Source organism: Lissotriton helveticus, chromosome 8 (genome assembly GCF_964261635.1).
Source record: "Lissotriton helveticus chromosome 8, aLisHel1.1, whole genome shotgun sequence".
NCBI classification, from domain to species: domain Eukaryota; kingdom Metazoa; phylum Chordata; class Amphibia; order Caudata; family Salamandridae; genus Lissotriton; species Lissotriton helveticus.
This window is the reverse complement of record NC_136069.1, coordinates 913299117-913320775: the sequence shown is the minus strand read 5'-3', so window position 1 is coordinate 913320775 and position 21659 is coordinate 913299117. Positions and strand designations below refer to the sequence as shown.

General features: G+C 43.8%; 1 protein-coding gene and 1 long non-coding RNA gene across 2 annotated transcripts in view; one reads left to right on the top strand and one right to left on the bottom strand.

The window, feature by feature from the left end:
• Nucleotides 1-526: 526 nt before the first annotated feature.
• LOC144772996 (uncharacterized) lies at nt 527-11732 on the bottom strand. The gene is made up of 3 exons (XR_013599894.1): nt 11620-11732; nt 4520-6052; nt 527-1149 (listed from the first exon to the last, which is right to left on the bottom strand). It is a non-coding gene; the product is annotated as an uncharacterized LOC144772996 (long non-coding RNA).
• A 31-nt stretch (nt 11733-11763) lies between these two features.
• Nucleotides 11764-21659, top strand: part of LOC144772995 (uncharacterized) — a 158223-nt gene continuing 148327 nt past the window's right edge. The window contains exon 1 of the mRNA XM_078657731.1: nt 11764-11888. The gene's annotated coding sequence lies outside the window, so the exon portion shown is untranslated. The remainder of the gene's footprint in view (nt 11889-21659) is intronic.

Here is a 21659-nt window from a genome sequence, read left to right as displayed (position 1 = left end):
AAATGGGTCCACAAAGTGCAGGTTCTGATTTATAAGCATCTATGGGCATATGGAAAACCATAAACCTGTACGTCTGTCTCTTACACTTCATCATCCAATACATATCTATGCGCTGCACACAGCACGATAATCGCATGTTGGTGGTCATCGCGCAATAAAGACACTCCACACATTTCTGCTCATAGCATAAAAGGTCACTTTATTACTAGGACAGCCAAAGACAGACTCCGCACCTTACGTTTATTAAAACACCAACCTTTGTACCTTTTTTCCAAAACCTTTTGCCCCAACTGTTTTTACATCACCATTCCCCAATGATTTCATCATTTTTCCAAAACTCCAAAACTGTTTTTATCCCAACCAAAGTTTTTCTTCCAACTTTTCTTTTCCCTTATCCACCTACCCTCCCCCCTCCCCCCAGAGAGAAAGGATATGTCCGCTCTAGACTATCCTATCCCCCAAAACACACCCCCCAGGAAAACCCCGTGTTTTCCTGCCCCACCCCAAACCTGCAAATATAAAACAACATTTTTTTTAAACTTCGTGAAAACACCACAGATCAACCCCCCACAGCTTTGCCAGCACATCACGTAGTTCCATTAAATAATAAGCTTGCCCCATCTGCGACAGGTTTACCCCATCGCACCTGAACAAATGAAGCATCTCACTTGAAAAATGTTCATGCACCAAGACAGTGATACCCATTGACTTGCAAAAAACTGACATTGCTCTGTTCAATTTGACGGGCTTTTTCCACCGCTGAGTGTAGCCTAGCCCCTCTCCATTGGTGCCTGTATACAAAACCAGTCCACGCAACCCTTGTTCCAACCCAATTTTTTTTCAGCTCTGCCAGATCCAACTTCATTTGTTTTATCAAGGTGAGGCCTGACAAGTCCACCAAATCGTTCTCTCCCAGGTGTATAATGAGAAGATCCGGGATTCCCCACTCAGCAGCCAGCTTTGACAGCAACGGAAAAAGGTCCTTCCACCTCATTCCACTCACACCTTTCCACAAAACCTCATGATCTTCCCCATACAAACCCAAACACCTTCCACAGATTTGCTGTTCTGCAAAAACTGATGACCATTTAATCAAGGAATGGCCCACAATCCATGTCCGTTTTTTCCGGGGGAAATCCAAAACTCGACCTATGATGGAAAAAACCCACAATTAACTAACATACGAGAAAATAACTGTATGTCATAACGGAACATATCTGTAACAGTTGGACTTCCACCTCCCAATGCGCTGTATCTCCTCCCTCCCCCAACCCAATCTGGCAGCCTCCGTAGCCGCACCTATCCTAAAAGAATGTGTCCCAAAGCATTGAGGATTTCCCCCACCAATGAAAGCCCTTTTCTCAGTACTGATACAAACTGAAAACCAGACAACTGCCGCCCCCTGTTCATGGCAAAAAATCCCCCCAGAACAGAAAACACCCGACTTAAAAAAGGAATCCCACTCCCCCAACGGGCAACAACCCACAGCCCTACAGGCAAAATTGAGGTACCCCGAAAGCCGCTGAACCTGTCTGAGCTGCAACTTCTTTTCACCCAGAACTTCTCTCAAAAATGTCCCGATCTCCTGCACCTTAGCCAAGGGCAGACGAGCCACCATCGCCTCAGTATCAATCTCAATGCCTAAAAAGACTAACTGTGATGCAGGGCCCTCCGTTTTGTCTGCGGCCAAAGGCACTCCAAAATCGCCTGTCATTTCCTGAAAACATGCCAACACTTTGGCGCATTGCTCGCTCCCAGCTTGACCAATAAACAAAAAGTCATCCAGGTAATGGCAAATAGCTTCATGCCAAGACTTGCGTCTCACACACCATTCCAGAAACGTGCTAAACGTCTCGAAAAGAGAACAAGCGATGGAACATCCCATGGGCAATACTCGATCAACATAAAACTTCTCCTCAAAATACATTCCGAACAGCTCAAAGTCCAACGGATGGATGGGCAACAACCTAAAAGCAGCCTGAATGTCACACTTGGCAAGTTGCGCCCCCGCTCCAGCCAAACGTACCAGACGCAAAGCGTCGGCCACTGAAGCATATGACACCGCCGTGTCGTCCGTGGAGATGAAATCATTTACTGAATGGCCCTCCAGCCAGGACAGATGGTGAATGAGACGAAACTCACCCTGGGCTTTCTTTGGGATGACTCCCAAAGGTGAGACCATCAGATTGGGCAGTGGACAGCTACTAAAGGGACCCGCTATTCTACCCAGCTCCAACTCCTTAACCAGCTTAGCTCTAACCACATGAGGTAATTCTTTTGCAGATTTTAAATTATCAGCCCAACGCTGCACCCGAGGACCTTGGTACCCAATCTGAAAACCCACACGAAAACCCTAAAGTAATTTAACTGCTGCTGGCCCATCTGTTTATTCCTCCAACCAGTCCTGCATGGCCTGAAGCTTAACTGGGGTAGGCGCCTTTTGATATAAGAGGTGGAAGGGTCCCTCTGCCTCTCTGCCCTCTCCCTTGATCTCCTTGGTGATGATTGGGGAAACACTGGAATATGGCATGTCGACCCCCACACTGGGCACCCTCATGCTTGAATTTGCAATACTGACGGACACAGGTACCCCTGTTAAATCCCCAACACGCTCCAGTGGCAGGCAACTGTCCCCGTCCCAACCCGCCCGTCCCCAATGGAGCGGGACACTGGAGAAAGGGCCGATATTGTATGGGAAGACCAATAGCTGTATGGATTGTAGCCGATACCTGATGCCCCGACATCCATTGGAGCCACAGCTCCTGGTCCACCTCTCCCCATGGTTTGTCATTGAACAATCTCACTCTAGCCCTGAACTCTTCGTCATAGTTCAACCAGGCATAGCCTCCCGCCTGCAAATGTGCCCTCCTGATGATATCAATGTACTTAAATAATGCCACCCCCCGCCCTAGATACCGCTCACAATAAACACTTGCATAAATTATGAAAAGCGGCCGTCCAATTTTCGATGGTCTTCGGCACTTTGGGGCGGCGAGACAACTCTAGCTCTTCCTCCTTCCATCCCTCTCTAGCCTGCAAGTCCCCATGTAATAGACGAAAAACGTCAACATAGTATGGACTCCAAATTCTTTGTCTCGTCCTCTGCGACAAATGCATGCCCAGAGGCATGGCCACCCCCATATACGGTAGCTTGGTGCGACCACACCCCTGAACCTCACTCAGCGCAGAGCTACCTATGGACGAAGCAGGACTTGTACCCCCAACCCGTTCCAACTGACCCCCAGACCCCCTATTGGACTGTGGTGTTTCCTGTGTCACTGTGCCCAAATCACCTTGTACCTTAGCCCTCCCTTGGCTCCACACCTGAGCCGCCCACCAAAGGCCGCGTCCACGCAGCCTACCAGTCTTCCTTACCTGACGGCAGCTGTGTAGTCCTTTGCTGAAATCCTTCAGACCATCACGCTGATTATGACCGCAACGCCTTCCCCGACCAGCAGAGAAAACCGCTCCAGTTCTCTGAAACACACTAGATGTGAGACGACCCCCCCCCAGTCCCCCCCCCACCCAGGAGCTGCCCTTGACACCCAATCCCTGGAATTATCCACCAGCGGACGCACCTCACAGCAAAAAAACGACAACACCGCCTCCTCACTCGCCGCGAGTGACGTAGTCTTCCTGCTCCCACCCCGAGCACGGCCAAGCCCCTCCCACACCCCAACCAACCAATCACCTCCCGTGGGAGGTCGCATTGCACGAACAATCCCGGGGGGACACCGGCTCATGCCAAGTCCCCCCGGGACCCATTACACAGGCCATGGAAACACTTCCCACATATGCTTCAAACAAAGACAACATCCTTCCAACCCCACACCCTATATGGTGTACAGGAAGCGCTTCAGTGCCCCCACATAGTAGTGGGCACTTTATACAGCAATACAATAAATTACAATGTAGAAAATACATTCCCCCGATTTTCTTTTTCAAAATCTCCCACTTTCCCGTTTTAATATGCTGGCATTGATGGATGATATGATTATGTAAAATCTGCAAGGGTTGGGCTTTTGAATAATAAAAATGTTTCATCTGATGATTAAAACAAATAATACGCCTCCTGCTACCTTTTTAGGACAGAAAAAACATAACGAAACTCATTTGGAATACCCACAGTGTTTAACCAAACAGGAAGTTAGTCAGTAGAAAAGTGTAACAGAAGTAGGACTAAAACTGCGCGAACCCATAGCATCGTCTTAAACATGGCGGCCATGATATATTCAATTGCCTATAATATGAAGTAGTTGTAAATAATGTTATTTTCCAAAACAGTGAAATGTTAGGCTAATTATCGTATATAAAGTGAAATAATTAGTTTACATAAGATGCAAAAGTGAATACAAGGGTTTTAATTTGTTGGCCTCTAACGTTATACGTGAAAGGAACGCCAATTCTCTAGTTGACTGTTTAAACAGTAGTTTTACTTTTGCTGGTCGTAGTTCGTGCTAACTTTATAGTAAACTTAACCGTGGTTGGTGTTCCAGGTTTGTACGCGGGCACGACCCACCTGAGCGTGAGGAGCTTGGAGTCTTTACGCAATAGAGTGCACGAATGAGCTACTCAGGAACAGTGGCGCCAGTATTCAATTCTGAAGCAGTGGAGGGTAGCGAGAGATAGAGATTTGCAGGCTCAAAAGCCTTACTACGGAATAAATGAGGTAAGGCAGAAAATAAAACTGCGATGAGAAGTTTGTAGAGGGCGGTGGTGGAACCTTTTACGGCGTTGTTTAGGGTTGAAACTGCGCTCTTCTGATTCAACAAGGCTTGGTTGGGAGGTGCGGACCCCGGTGAAGGCTTAGGCTCCGAGTTCTCATATTTCGAATTTAGTGCGTGATTAATTTATCAGACCGTTTTATCTTTTCCATTTGAGTACTTTTAGTCTTGGATTTGCAACGTGATAAATGTCTGTGAGTACTAGCATTTGTTTACTTGGGAGTTAGTTGTTGCCGGAAGACATAATACTGCTTTAGAAACACATTTACCATTATTGACGATCGACAGTACGGAATGGGATCATATGAACTTAGCGCTGTTGTACATCACTATGTATGACTTACTTGAGACATTTAATACAGCCGTCCGAACTGGTTACCCATGTCAAAAAGGAAGATCATCCTGGACTCATCTGATGATTACAGTCAGGCTATTCCTGCAATTATCTGGGGAAGTCATCCCAAGCCATCCTGAAGTATGCCTGTAGGACGAAAAATGTAAATGTGATGACGAACCTAGACTCATCCCAAAAACTACAGTAGGATGGTGTTCTGATGACTTCTACTGGCAGGAGTGATTACCTTTTACAACTCCACAAATTGACAACTTCAGAATGAGGGAGAATTACTCCAGGATGGGTTCTAGCTAATTTAAGGATGACTGTCAATTATTGCAGGATGATCCTATAACCAAGTGGATTACTCTGGAATGATCCCATGACAATTTCTGGATGAGTGTGGATTATTCCTGGATGATCCTATGACAGCTTCAGGATGGCTATTGATTACATCAGAATGGCCCCATTATATTTTCAGAATGAGTGTTGATTACTCTAGGATGACATGGTGAAAGGGAGGCATGTTTTTGTCCTTGATTTTTGGATTTAAGCGGGGACTCCAAGACAAGTTAATTTGCACGGTCTGATGCGTCATTTTTTTTTTAGTTGTGGATTTTTGATGAAGGACACTAGCCATCCCTGCTAAAAGGGCCAGGTTTTCAAGTTTCTGCATATTCATCTGCGAACTTGCATCACCAGGCTGAGAAGTTGTGCTTTCAGCATGAGCTCTTTTTACCAACTCTTATATAATCCAGTCCACTCTGCTTGGCTTTTTTGTCCTTGCATCTTTTCTCTGCAATTTCTTCCTCTTGTAGTTCGCGTAACACCCTCTTAAGTCAACCAGCGCATCCCCGATTGCCACAGTCCATTAACATCTGCTATTCCTCCAGTGCCCTTTGAAGTAACACCTGTTTTAGACCCTCTGTTGTGCCAGAATACCTTGCAATTATCTCTTGAAAAATATCCTGAATCATTAGACACTGTTTCTTCACTAAAAAAAGCAAGAGAAAAAAAAATATATATTTACATATAAACTTCAAAACAGAAAAGAACACATTGACCACTTGCAATATATCTTCACGCTCTAGCCATACTATATAAATAAGGAGGTATTGGTAATAAAGGACAAATGTACAATCTATCCATAACCAAGTAAGTAAGTTTTCCTTAATAGACAGTACACATTGTAAGCCTGAACTTGAACCTCCTGAAAAAAGTTGCCTAAATAAAATAGTTTATCCAAAAATGGCTGCCTTATAGTAGTGCCACAAGCTAAACGTTTCAGTCCTTTTCATAAGTGTTACATTTGTCTCTGGAGAGCAATCCAAGGCATATGTGGGGACATGCATGTTCATTTGTACTGTCCATTATTGGATTAATTAATCACAAATGTAGGTTTTTACTGAAACAGGTTGGTAATTTGTACCGTTATCCTGCAGTTGCAAACTTATTATAAAGGTTTACTTATTGTGCTTACCAGATGATTGGAACAGATTCATAGCTTTAAAATCTCTCTCTTCGGTGATTGGCCGACCAGCTTCATCTACATTTTAGACCAGCCATTTACAGAGAACTTCCCCGGGATTGTCCAAAAGCAGGAAGTAATATGCTTAGATTTTGGAGTACAAAAAGAAGTGTTTGGGCATGCACTGAAGGCCATTGAGGAAATTACCTAATAATCAACTTTATTTTTGGAGAGCCAGAGTGTATGCTTAGGTCTTGCAGCTCAGGACAAATAGTAATAGCAAAGTAGAGGTATTATGAGAGAAATAGAAGAACTATGAGAGAAATAGAAGAACTATGAGAGAAATAGAGAGAGAGAGAAATAGAAGAACTATGAGAGAAATAGAGAGAGAGAAAGAGAGAAAGAGAGAAAGACATTGGGCCAGGATGCTTGGTTGGAAATGCTGCCTGCGCAGCTCTTGTCGAGACCCCAGCTCGAGGTAATACATAATCCTCCATTAAGGCAGGTCGATGATTTACCGCGTCTCAGCCGCTGTGTAAACACCGCCACCAGGACACGCAGGCTCCTGGGGTCGAGTGCCGCTTGGCCATGATTGAAACCCAATGGGCTGGAATTAATAGGAAATATTAATGTGATTTATCTCAGGGCTCGATCCCTCTACCTCAGTACTTTAGCAGTAGGTCAGGTTGTAACTGGATAATATATGGCTGGGATCGATAGTGGCAGATGTAACAAGACCTGCTTCATTTTTACAGAGATCTTAGCGGTCAAGGTAAATTAGCGCAAACAGGGAATACCCTGTCCCTGTCTCAATAATATATACAAACGAGTTAAAAACATTGCATGCACATGGAACGAAACCAGAATGATAGCCAGTTTTGCAAAAGTAGATATTGCAAGATGTTGGAATGCGTCGGACTACGTTTCCTAAATAGGGCTATTGGAGTTGAGCGTTCCTTCACACTTGCACTCATGCGCTATTGTTATGTGACATGTGACATGTGACACGTCACTTATCCTGGAGTTCTCGTTCGAACTCTCCTGCTCTGTAAGTGGCAGTTACTGCGGGGATACCAGGATGAGCGGTTGTGGGTTTTTCTTATGCTATACTTCACGCATGTAACTAATAAAGGTTTTCAAACCTATCCTTATTTAAGAACCATCATTTAATCAAAAGAACCCTCTTTCTACATTTGGCGACGATACTGGGATCATCTCTTGCCACCTATGTCATCACGGAAAATCAGAAACTAAAGAACTCACGAGGTATTTCATTTTTCTTACTTTGAGCTGCACATTTAAAAATCCTGGTATCCCACTCATCACAACCCACAACTTTTTCTTACTTTGAGCTGAGCATTTAAAAATCCTGGTATCCCACTCATCACAACCCACCGACCGACTCCAGCGCTCAATCTAAACATCTTCGAGCAACATATTTCAAGCAACATTAAGAATAGATATTTCGCCCTGCTGTCTCCTTCCTACCGGATTCCTGCCAGTTCGTGTCTATCCTGGCATTCCACTGAGCGTCTCCGAACTACTGCTGATCTGGCTAAACTTCGATTTTCATGTGACACTTCGGAGGGCTTCAGAGGACTGATCCTGTCGTGCTGCGTTCACTAAGCTTCCCCAGTTACTGGTCTTGTCATCAAGAGCAGCGTATGTTCACTGCTGTGGAGAGGTATTTGCGGTGACTGAGACTTTGGCACTAATCGTGAGTGATTGATATATATTTTTTTCCCTTTTTGCTCACTGTGTACCCCCGTGATGACGGTTACACACTTGCCGTTCATTTTTAAATTGGCACGAGCTGACACTCCTCTTTCATTCAGCGCGCGCAGCCTTACATCTGCAATACTCTCTCTCTTCTCCTTTTGTGACGTCAGCATATCTTTGCAATATCAATTAGTGCATCCCCGTGCCCTGAACCATCCTGCACGATGGCAAAAACGTCCCTCCATTTTGAATTTAGCATATTTCTTCGAGTTTTCTCCAACTTTCACCAGACTTCACGCTGTGCCAACTACTATGTCCTCATCTATCAACAAAGTTTTTAATAAGAGACCTCCAATGCGCCACCTATATTGCTCTTTCATCAACTTTAGTGCTTTTCCTCCTATAACATAGACTTACTTCAAGGTAATTGGAATGACTGATTTCTTTAAAAAAAACATTTGAATGCCTCAAACTATTTTTCGCATTTCAACACAGCTATTTGTGGATGCCTCCTAGCAACCGCTGTCTTCAGCTACACCATGAGACACTGTTATCCAGCAGAGAAGCTGAATTATCCTGCAAGACCACGGTGACCACTTTATTTTAATTTATTATTTTTGGGAAACAGTATTTCTTCTATACTTTGCATTCCGTATAATTCTATCGAGAAAGACTAATTGTTCATGGGAATCAGATCAATTTATTCCTTACTACAATCTTATTTAGGTATTTTCCATCGGAGTGATATTTTTAGCAGTTAACCGAATTGTACATATGGGTTTATTCCTTACCACAATCATATTTTAGTATTTTCAAAAGGGTGTTAAATAAGTAATCACATGAATTGCACGCTCAGTTTTTCTGTTTAGTATTGGTGTAATTCTACGCGGTTACATTATACTGTGTGGCACTATATACCACATGCTACACGTACCTAAATATTACAGTTATGTTATTATGGCGTACATTTACAAGCATTTACACCCAGTTTTACAGCATGCATATGTTTCGCACTGTGTGCTTTGTATAACACACCTACATATGCGCTCATATGTACTTTTTACTTTGTTCAGTGTGCCATGTTCACACTTCAGACATACGTTTTGCTGTGTTCTGTGCGCTATGTTCACACTTCATAGGTAGTCATATGCTCATACACATTCTGTTTTGTTCAGTATGCCATGTTCACACTTCACACGCACATTTTGTTTTGTTCAGTATGCCATGTTCACACTTCACACGCACATTTTGTTTTGTTCAGTGTGCCATGTTCACACTTCATTTGTGCATTTTGTGTTGTTCAGTGTGCCATGTTCACACTTCACACGCACATTTTGTTTTGTTCAGTGTGCCATGTAAACACTTCATACATACGTTTTGCTGTGTTCTGTGTGCTATGTTCACACTTCATAGGTAGTCATATGCTCATACACATTTTGTTTTGTTCAGTGTGCCATGTACACACTTCATACGTATATTCTGTTTTGTTCAGTATGCCATGTTCACACTTCACACGCACATTTTGTTTTGTTCAGTGTGCCATGTTCACACTTCACACGCACATTTTGTTTTGTTCAGTGTGCCATGTAAACACTTTATATGTACATTTTGTTTTGTTCATTGTGCCATGTACACACTTCATATGTACTTTACACCTCATCTGTGCATTTTACACATTGTTTCATGGTGCACTAGTAGTTTGATCGTTCCACCCTCAGTGGATTTATCACTTATAATGTTTTATACTGTTTACAGGTAGGTTCACCATTCCACCTCTCTGTGGATTCATCAATTTCATTTTACTTCACTTAAAGCTTCATTTGTATTACACTTTACTTTACAGTGTTTTTCTGTGCAACTAAGTTGTTTGCTGCTGCTTAACACTACTTCATTTCACTTGTTCTGTCCACGCCAGTCCTCCACTCTTTCAGTGCACCCAGTATTCTTTTCATCTTATCGCTCCTTCTACATATTGTCTCAACCCTGTACTTTACTCTTGTTAGCCTGGCCAGCTCTCATTATTATTGTACTTAGGTTGTTGTTTTATTTTATTTGTGTAAGGGAGTGGGTGCTTATCTTTTGTGAGAAAGATACATGAGTTGGTTGTTTTATCTTTCCTGCTTTTCTTCCTTCGTTTTCATAAACTCTTTTTATTCTCATATGCTACTTTGGTTCCTTTGCTCTTTTCTGTTCTCATTTCATTGCATTTGTCTACTCTGTGCTTTTAGTTAAATTTGACTTTTGCACTGTTTGCCAATAATGCTCTTTTTCTTTTATTTGATAATAAAGGGGATGTGTTGGAGTTGATCGTTCCTTCACACTTGCCCTCATGTGCTATTGTTATGTGACACGTCACTTATCCTGGAGTTCTTGTTCGAACTCTCCTGCTCTGTAAGTGGCAGTTACTGCGGGGATACCAGGATGAGCAGTTGTGGGTTTTTCTTATGCTATACTTCACACATGTAACTAATAAAGGTTTTCAAACCTATCCTTATTGAAGAACCATCATTTAATCAAAAGAAACCTCTTTCTACAAGGGCGTAAACCTCAATCGCCACAGGCAACCAGCCCTTTCAATTACACAAATAGCAAACAAAATAAGGAACCAGCATTACAACTGCTAAGTTTGTTTGAAGCATTTATCCTTATGCTTTGAAACGCATCCATGAAAACTGCCAGTGTTTTAGAAGATGTGCTGCTCTGCACACTACACAGCTTGGGGAACGTGACCAGGATTCAACAATAGAGCACACATTCATTTAGTAATGAAAGCTCACTACAAGTTGCAAGGACACAAGTAATGCTCAACAATATACAATATTGACATAAATAAATGTGTTTAGCCTTCTTTGATTGACAACTTTTCAGTAGATCTAAAACTGTTCCATTTGGTCGAGAATCTTGAATACACGCAGGTTTACTTGGAACCAACATGGGACCTACAATATACGGGCAGTAATTTATTTTTCCTTACGGCGATGAACTTGCTGTAAAACACATTTTTTAGGTTTTTTGCAATTTTCCACAACTTACACAGGCACGCACTACGTCACACATACACAAAAATACACATGCTCAAACACAAAAGGTCCATATTAAACAAGTAGGCAGGCTGACACAGACAAACATGAAACACACATGAAACACACATAAAACACAGATAAAACACACATAATACACACACATTGCAACGCATGCATTCATTATAAGACGTACGAAGCACACACATGCAGGGAGCTGCGTCTGAATTTACCCCCTTAATGAAAACTCGTGCTTTCCGAAAAATGAGGAAGCTGGTCTGGGACGGAAATTGAGCAGCTGGGACCGAGAGCGGAGGATCGATGTTGCTCTTTTTTAACAGCTGCAGCACTTACCTGAGTATACGCTGGAATCGATGAAGGAAGTGGCGTTGGCAAAATAAAGAGACCGATGACAATCCATCTGTCCCTTTAATGGCCATTGCACTCACGGCAGTCTTCGTTCTTGCCGCAGAACAATGACGTCACTTTCGGCGCTCACGGATGTGCGTAGGCTTTTGCTAGAGGAATCCACCGGCTTCCGGTATATGAAAAAGTGAGAGAGCTGCTCTCCATTGAGGATCTGCGGTTCGAGTCCCAGCCAGCCGGCGGACTGATGGTTTACAGTAGGTGATTTTGGCATTGTGTTCGAGGCAGCTGTGCTTTTTAAAAATGTATTTTAGTATTGTGATGGAGTGAATTCGGCAGTCACCATGACGACAAAGCTTGTTTTCCTTTGCAAGACCTATTCCTCGGGCAATGAGCAGGTCTGTCCGCAGTTGTTTAAAGAGTCTAACAATCGAATTCCACTGAACTATGTGTTTATGGAAATACTCTATGAAGGAAGTACAGCCTGGGGGTACAGAAAGCATCATATCACAGCAGCGCCTCCCGGCATTCCGCATTCATAAACAGTTTGGGGGTTTGTAGGGCTTTTGGATTTTAAGGCGTACATGGTCATTTTAGGGTTGATGGTGGGTTTGTGTTTTGGGGGGGGCAGGTGTAATTTAAGGGTTTAGAGCATGTTTTGGTTTGGGGTGCGAGGGTTAATTTTAGGGTTTAGGGTGTGTTTGGGTTTTAGGGTACAAGGGTTAATATTGGGGTTTAGGGTGTGTTTTTGTTAGGAGGGCAAGGGTTAATTTGGAGGTTCAGGGTGTGTGTGAGTTTTGGGGTGCAAGGGTTAATTTGGGGGTTCAGGGTGTGTTTGGGTTTTGGGCTGCCAGGGTTGGTTAGTGTTAGGGTTTAGGGTGTGTTTGGGTTTTAGGGTACAAGGGTTAATATTAGGGTTTAGGGTGTGTTTGGGTTTGGTGTGCAAGGGTTAATTTGAGGGTTCAGGGTGTGTTTGGGTTTTGGGGTGCCAGGGTTCATTTTAGGGTTTAAGGTGTGTTTGGGTTTGGGGTGCAAGGGTTAATTTGGGGGTTCAGGGTGTGTTTGGGTCTGGGGTGCAAGGGTTAATTTGGAGGTTCAGGGTGTGTTTGGGTTTTGGGGTGCAAAGGTTAATTTGGGGGTTCAGGTTGTGTTTGGGTTTTGGGGTGTCAGGGTTAATTTTAGGGTTTAGGGTGTGTTTGGGTTTTGGGGTGCAAGGGTTAATTTGGGGGTTATGGGTGTGTTTGGGTTTTGGGGTGCCAGGGTTAAATTTAGGGTTAAGGGTGAGTTTGGGTTTTGGGGTGCAAGGGTTAGTATTGGGGTTCAGGGGGTTTGGGTTTTGGGGTGCAAGGGTTAATATTGGGGTTCAGGGTGTGTTTGGGTTTTGGGGTGCAAGGGTTATTTTGGGTGTTCAGGGTGTGTTTGGGTTTTGGGGCTCCCAGCTGCAGGAGGTCAGACGTTTATCTGCAATTCATTGTGCAATCATCCAACCGTTTGCATTTTTCTGGAAAACTGAAACCAAAGTGGTGGACATGCTCTTTAAATAGACAAGCAATTCCTGTTAAATACACCAGACGCAAAAACATCTTATTGAAAACACAATAGTACCTTTGAAGTATTCAGATGCTTATTTTCAAATCACCCCAAAGTCATCAGGAACAATGTCATCTTGTAAAGTTATCGGAGAGTCATTAACAAGTCCTCCTCAGATCATCAGGAATAATGACACCTTCTGAAGTCAGCAGATACTAATTTTCAAGTCCTCCTTAAATCATCACGAATAATGACACCTACTAAAGTCATCAGATACTCCTTTTCAAGTCATCCTTAAATCATCACAAATAATGACACCTACTAAAGTCATCAGATACTCATTTTCAAGTCACCCTCAAATCATCAGGCTGAGCTTCTGCAGCTTGCTGATGACTTCAAGAGCTTGATGATGTCTGATGAAGTGTAAATGACTTCTAAGGTAGTTGGATGATCATCCAATGACTCTGGGATGGCTTCTAAAGTAATCCTGTTTGACCTGGGTAACAGCCAATCCACGAATGAGAAAATTGCAAATACAGGACCCAGAAAGTAAAGTGCCATTAGCTATATAACTAAGACTGCTAGACAGCATTGGTCACTAAATCTCACAATTATCTAATTATCATGCACACACTTTATTAAAAAAGGATTCTGATTGAATGGCTTTCCCCGTGGTCAGAAAAAGGAATTTGAAAAATGTATATTTCTCAGATTACTTAAATGAACATTTGGTTTTACAAACAACAAATGCATTGTCCTGCTACTGTGAAATTTACTTTGCTGCCAAATGGTTGCACCTGTAATGCCCCGCTTAGGCCACTCTAAGGAGTTGAAACTTTTGACTGGCACCGGTTCTTCTACTCAGTGGGGGAAAAAAGTAGGGGAACAGTGGGCGGAGAATGAGAGGGCGGGAATGACCCGAGGATTGGATCAGTGGGCCGAGTCAGAGGTGTAGCCAGAATGCACAAAACATCGCAATTTTTAGTATTTGTTTGGCATTTCACTGACACATTACAGCTTATTATGTAATTTAATTCAACCAATGGATACACATGGTTATTTAAGGTTCCATATGAGTTATTGACATTAAAATACATTCACAAAGTGGGATATGTTTCCAATCACAGAATGTCCCAAATACGCTTACAAGTGGAATCACTAGCCATTTGTCTCAGAGCAGTGGAGTTTCTGTCATCAGCACTTCTCCCTTTTCTCACAAGAGCAGTTCAAACATGAATGGCAAAATATCCTAGTTTGCAAATGTTTTCCACAAAATTATGGCTCTGCCCTATTTGCCACATAGTACATCTTCTGCTGCATGATCTGACAATGTTAAATAATAAATTGTTTGTAGCTCAAACAGATCAAAATAACAAAAATGTGACTTGTGTTGCTGCAAAGTGGACAGCCCTTTGCAAAGGTTGGCTGGTCACCTTTCTCACTGCTGCATTTGCATGTTGGAAAAAACTGTTACTAATAAGGAAAACTATTTCCAGAGACGTGTAAAAATGTCAAAATAATAAAGTATCAGAGAATATACTGCATTACGCTGCAGGCTTTTTTTTTTTTTGCAAAAAACAACAAGTGATGGACTGAATGTGGATCAATGTCACACACTCCCCCAGTCAAAAGATCTGGGCCCAAATCCATCGTTTTTTTGCACTCCACACCACCCTGGGTCAGATAATGGCTTTATGCAAATCAGCTCTGACCCTGTTGCCCCATGCTGCATAATTAAGTCAACACTGCGGCATAATTTTGTCCTCCTTTGCTGCATAATTCCAGTGGCCCCAAAGCAGGCAGCACATGTTAAAAATGCTTGTGCATGAAGCAGAGAGACAGTGAAGTTTGCGAACTTATTTTGGTGTGCGTACAAATCCTGCATTGCCGATCCCTGGTGGGTTACAGCTACTACTGCTGAACAAGGCCATTGGGTGAGGCGGACTGGCCCCAAGGGCAGGGCCTGCTTTAGCGTTGGTGGCGTGCTGTGCAACAATGTTTGTTGGTGCCCCTCAATGACCACCTGCACCACGGATTCCCTCACTACCACCCTTTAACAGTGCCCTTCAAGTCTCCATAATCACACACTCTCTCGGATGCATTTAATTTGATTTACAGCGCCAGTCATACTGGTGTAGTGTGTCAGAGCACTTTACATCACACACATTACACAGAGACAATCAATTATATTTGTGTATATCGCTGTGTAGGAAATGCTACATAAGACAAAGGACTACAAGATGTAGGGGTCACATGACATTCATAATAGTAGGCAATATAGTTAAATAGTGATTGATCTCGAGAAATACAAAATCAGAATTTAAAACGTAATACCTTATTTGGGGGTTCTCTTTAATAATCAGAATTGATTTCCATATGAATTAACAATTTTTGCAGCATTAGGATAATTAAAGACTGGGGGGGGCATAGCACTCTAATTTATACTTTGGAGGCAGCTCTTAGATGACAGTTAATAGCTCTCTGTACTATGTTAGGATTTTAACTTATAAACCAAGTAATACAAGGATCTCTCTGACAAAAACAAGAACCCACTGACCTATGTACATTATGTGCACTTTGTGATGTGCATGGTACATGTTCTGTTGAGCCTAAACTTCCACTAGAAAAACTCCTAGGAAGAATATTATTCACTGGAGTTATCATGGCTTTTTTATTGTTGCTGAAAATTGCTGGAGGCCAGGAAGGAGGCAACAACTGTGAGAAGTTGGCCTGGTATATGATGTTCACTATTCTAGTGAACACCTTGCACCAGTCCAAACAACCCTTATGGTGATGGTTGTAAGTCAACCTTATAGACCAGCTATCCTAGTGGTAGCGTGGACAGAACAGTCTTAGGCTAAAAGACTCTTGAGGGCGTGTAAAGCCAGCTGTTTTACCATATGTAACCCCTTGAATATCAAATGAAAGGACACCACACAGGATATATATAATATATAATATATATATATATATATATATATATATATATATATATATATATATATATATATATATATATATATATATATATATATATTTATTTACTAACACACTCCTCTGAACTCTTTATGAGATCGGAGGTAAAAGCACATGACAAGATACTTAGTCAGAATACGTTAAGTTGCACAATTTACAGTTAGGCCCTATGGGCAAAGCAAACCATATATTAAGAAAGTGGTATAAGTACCACGTCACGAGAAAAGGAAAGGCCTAGGGAATCGCTGGGGCTACACTATCTGAACCTTCGTTTAGAAGTAGGAGGCCCACAGGCGGCGCGTGCAGTGTCTTACACACACGTGGGAGTCCATGTAAAGTCAATGGGAACGTAGAAGTTAGATAAAGAAGGATTTAGGACACTTCCGGTTTAGCTAGGAGGAAACCACTAAAAACCTAGACACTTGGATAGTCAATAGCCTTAGGAACACCGAACTCCCGTTACCTCACTCACGGACGGCGGGTGCATAGGTGTGAAGATGTGTCGGGTTTCGCCGTTGAAGCCTATGGAGCCTGTGAAGAAAGATGCTGCAGGCGACCAGGAGGAAGATGTCCGGGTGGATCGAGGATGAAGAGGACCTGAAAGCAGAGGCGACAGAGTCTGGGTCACTAGCCAGTGACCGGGTGGAACCAGGAAGGAACCAGACGACGTCGAGGAGCAATCAGGTGCTGTCTTGAAGCTTGTCTCTTCAGCCACGCGGACCAGGAGGCGTCGAGGACGACCAGGTGGAATGGAATGGAATCGGATTTATAGAGCTCGTGGTTACCCGAGAGCGTTCCAGCGCTAAGGGACAGATCACTGTGGGAAGGATGCTAATTTAGGAATCGCGAGGGAAGAGGAAGGTTTTGAGGAGCTTGCGAAACCTCAAATAACTAGGTTCAGTACGGATCTTGAGGGGGAGTGTGTTCCACAGTGTCGCTGCATTATTGGAGAATCGACGTCCTCCTGTACGAGCCCTCTTTACTCTGGGAACATTGGCAAGATACTGGTGGTCCGAACGGAGTGTCCTATTGGCCTTGTAAGGGCACAATAGACTCCTCAGAGTGGGGGGGCCCTTGCCCTGTAGGGATTTGTGCATAATGCACAGGGATTTAAATGTAATCCTCTCGCGTATTGGCAGCCAGTGGAGAGATCTGAGAGCCGGTCTGGCTGAAAACTTGGCGGATAACCCAGTAAGCAGCCTAGCTGCAGAGTTTTGAATCTGTTGGAGTTTATTGATGGTGGCTTCTGGGGTGCCCAAGTAGAGGGCGTTGCTGTAATCCAGCCTTGAGAGGATTAGACCTTGAATAAGTAGCTTTCTCGAGTGTAGGGGTAGGAGAGGGACGACTTTTCGTGCAGAGCGGAGTAGGCCAAAGCAAATACCGGCCGTTTTTTTGACTTGAGTTCTAAATGACAGATCTTGGTCGAGCCATACTCCGAGACTTTTGATTTCGTTTTTTGGGGTGGGAAATGCTCCCATACAGGCGGGCCAAATGGCGTCGGCTATGGAAGTCATTTTATGTCCCAGGGGCATAAGCTCGGTTTTGGCTCCATTTAATTTGAGCAGGAATTTACTCATCCACTCATGGACTTCTGACAGGCAAGATTGAAGATTTCCTGGGCACTGGTCTGATTGAGTAAGCGAGGCGACTAACTGTGTGTCGTCTGCATAGGTGACTAATTTTATCCCAAAAGGAGTAACCACGTCTTCCAGTGGGGACAGGTACATGTTGAACAACGTGGGGCTCAGCGATGAGCCCTGCGGGACTCCACACTGGAGAGGGATCGAGTTGGACCGGGCATTATCTTCCCAAACCTGGAAAGTTCGATTGTTTAAAAAGGATGCTAGCCACGATAAAGCAGAGCCCGAAACTCCTATGTTATTGAGGCGCTGGATTAAGATACGGTGGTCAACCGTATCAAAGGCTGCACTTAGATCCAGGTGCTGGAGGCGAGCTGTCCCTCGAAGGTTCTCGCAGATGGAGGGGTCGACTGCCGGATTGGAGTCAACAAGCCTTGGCAAAGGCAACCCACGCAGGATTCAAAGAAGGCTTCTGGTGCAGACCAGCAAGGTCTGAGGTGCCTCACCTTTGTAGGGAGGCAAGGGCCAGTCTGGAGCAAACAGATCAGCAGGTTGGTTCAAAAGGATTGTCGTCACAGAGGCTACTAGCCAACGGACCAGCAACCGGACAACGCGTCAAGCAAAACACAAGCAGAAGGGCCCCACGCAGAACTCGTGGCGTGTGGAGGGCTGATCTTCGGTGCAGGTGGAGCTCGGATTCGGGGCTTCTCAATCCCAGTGCACAGCCTCGAGGATACCTCCAGGAGCTGCACAGTTAGCAAGTTGCAGGCTTTTCAAGATGTCCGGTCCCATGTGTCTCGTCGCCTCCACGGATCTCAGCTATGCTGCAGACGTGAAGAGAGGGTCAGAGAGGTCTGGAAGTCTGGGTCTTGTCAGGCTCTGTGCTCGGGTCCCGGCGGGAGCGTCGACAAAGCAAGCCGTTGATTTACTGGATGGTGCCTGGTTGCCCAGGGTGGTCACTCCTTGGCCACAAGGGAGATTCTTCAGTCTTCAGCTTCAGCAGAATGTCGAAGGTCCAGAGTTTCGTGTCAAGTTTCGGTTCAGGATTAATCTAAAGTCTCAGGACTCATCTCCTACCTTTTATACAACTAAAAGGGGCTGGATTACTTTCTAGGTCCCTCCTATGGGTGGGACCAGGAAGGGGGGTGGTTACACCCCCTTTCCTTTGTCCAGTTTTGCGCCAGAGCTGGGGCTGGAGTGCCCCAGCAACCGGTTTGAACTGGGGTATGCATGGAGCACCTAGTGTGCCCCAGGCAGTGTCTCAATCTATTCAGCCCTACCTGTCCCAATACACAAAGTCCTGTCTGAGGTGGTGCTCGCACCTCCCCAGGCAGGAAACCTTTTGTCCAAGCCTCCCTGACTGGAAGGACTCCCAGCAGCAGGAGGTCAGACTTGTGTCTGTGGCAGCAGCATCCATTTTGTGATGCTGGGGCTCTGGTTAACTTTAACCGGGTACAGTAGTTTCAACATGTCTTCTCCCTCTAGAAGGGTGGAATGCTACCCTCGTTGCCAGAATTGGCGAGGGGGTAGTATTCCAAAGCATATGACACCTTACACGACATGTTTGGATAAAGCCAAACCAATATTAGCATTAACCGCGAGGATTATAATGCACTTAAGAGTATATGGTATGGCAATATCATAGAACAGCTATAAGGACATGGTTCAGAAAGCTGTAGACAGGCTCAGCTCATGCTTGAGCACCATCCAACACATAACCAAGCACTCTGCCTCCAGGATTGTTAAGGCCTGCCATAATAATAATAATAATCCACATTTGTATAGCGCACAATCACCCGTTAGGGTCTCTAGGCGCTGGGGGCCGTCGGGAAGATTAAGCAAGCTATTGCCCAGAGTCGCATGGTGCTGGGCTAACCTGCTGCCGGAGCCGGGGATCGAACCCTGATCCCCAGATTCCAGCGTCAGTCGCCCTGGCCGCGGCGCCACACCTCTCCCAAGGAGTGACTTATAGGTTACTATGTGTCTATATATAAGTTAGGTATAGGGATACTATACCTAAGCAAGGGGTGATTACACAACCTTGCCCCAGCTGAGTGATCAGCCAGTTGTGTCAATGTAGGTGGCTAGCCAGGGTTGGCATAATATATGCTGCAGCCCCTGGTAGGCCTTGGGTGCACCTATGCCCTGGGTACCTATGGTACACTATACAGGGACTCACAAAGGTGACCCAATATCCAATTTGATATGTACCTACAGTACATGGAGTCCATTTTACAGAGAGAGCAGATAGCCTGGGGTCCTGAATAGCAGGATCCCAGGCCAACTAAGTCGAAAACCAGCTAAACACTAGGCAAAAAGTTGGGGGTAGCCATAGTCGGGTATCCACCTTCCTACAGCAAGCGCTTTTAAAACCATAATACATTTGCGAACACAAATCCCCCACCCAAAGTCAGCGCCCGGTGTGGTTACACCAGTCACACCGCCCTTGAGCCGGCCCTTCTCAAGGGTCCTGTGACCTCAGTGACAGTCACTGTTGCTCTAGGGTGTGCTGCTTCAAAGGCCTGCCCGCAAGACTGGAGGTGAACTTCAGTATGGATTGTGGTGGACAGGCCTTCAAGGTTCAGGAGCATGTGAGGGCCATAAAAAATGGAGATGATAAATATCCAGTGTCTGTGCACATTCATGAAAATCACCCGGACCAATCAAATATCCATTTTTTTGGCATTGATCATGTAAAACCACCAATAAGAGGTGGTGACAGAATCAAAATGCTTAGACAGAGGGAAGCTGCGTGGATTTGTCGGCTTCGCAGTATTTCTAAGGGACTTAACATTAATAATGAATTATATCATTTTCTTTGATACTGTTTGCCGTTAAGAGAAATATTAGAAAAAGAAAGTTATTCTCCCGCAAATGCCTTCTGAAATGATTGACTTGTTTGGTAAAATGATGATCCACTCTCCACTGACTAAAATTACTTGTAAGCTACTCTTTAGTGATGTAGTTTACCCTATGGTAGAAAATCATTTGATGTGACTAGCCTTAAAAGAGTATAATCACCAAGAGCTACATTATGTAAACGACCATGGAATAATCAAATCAGGGACGATATTCATTTACATAAAAAATGTTTTAAGTAATAACATGAATTACTTTTGTAATATGTAATATTGATGGTAGGGTTTCCAATATCAGATATTCTTGATTTCATATACACAGACCATCTCTAATGCTATATTGTGTGAAATAACGATTAGGCTGCATTGCCCGTTCCAACATGGTGCCCGAAATTTGAATTGATATTTTACCATCATCTTATTCGATAGAACAATGATAAGCAGGATCTCTTAAAGAGTATTGACCCATGGAACATTAAACATTATTTGTTCTATAGGCACTAATAAGTTACATATGTTATACCTCGCGAAGTAACCATTGCTCTGCTTTTCCCGTTCCAACATGGCGCCTGAAATCGGAACATCACATTATTGTATTACGTGATGTCTTAAGATTTGGAACACTACGTTAATATTAGGTCTCAATTATTGGTTCATATACTGAGATTATTATAGTGCCAGCTTTATAAAAGTATTGTACCGTTTATCAAACTTTGAAAATATTTAAAAAAATAACTCTTTTGCAACGCAAATCAATACACAGTTTTTAAATTACTATGCATGGATTCTATTTAAACTTTGAGATCTTTTTATACTACAGCAAACCTTAAGATCCCACAGAATATGGCTTAAACGTAATAATATCTAGGTAATCTTTATCCACTCAAAGATGGCCGCGGTATTTACATGGTCCGTTGTGCTCTTTAGTCTAATTGTGAGCAGCTGAGATCAATTTGCGGGCTATTTAAACTTGTCGTTCCCGGTCAATGCTCGAACCACTAACTCGAGGCCGTGACCAAGGGAAGACGTAGACGCCGCAACTACTCATGTAAGTAAATACTCTGGGGGGCCGCCAAACTTTTGT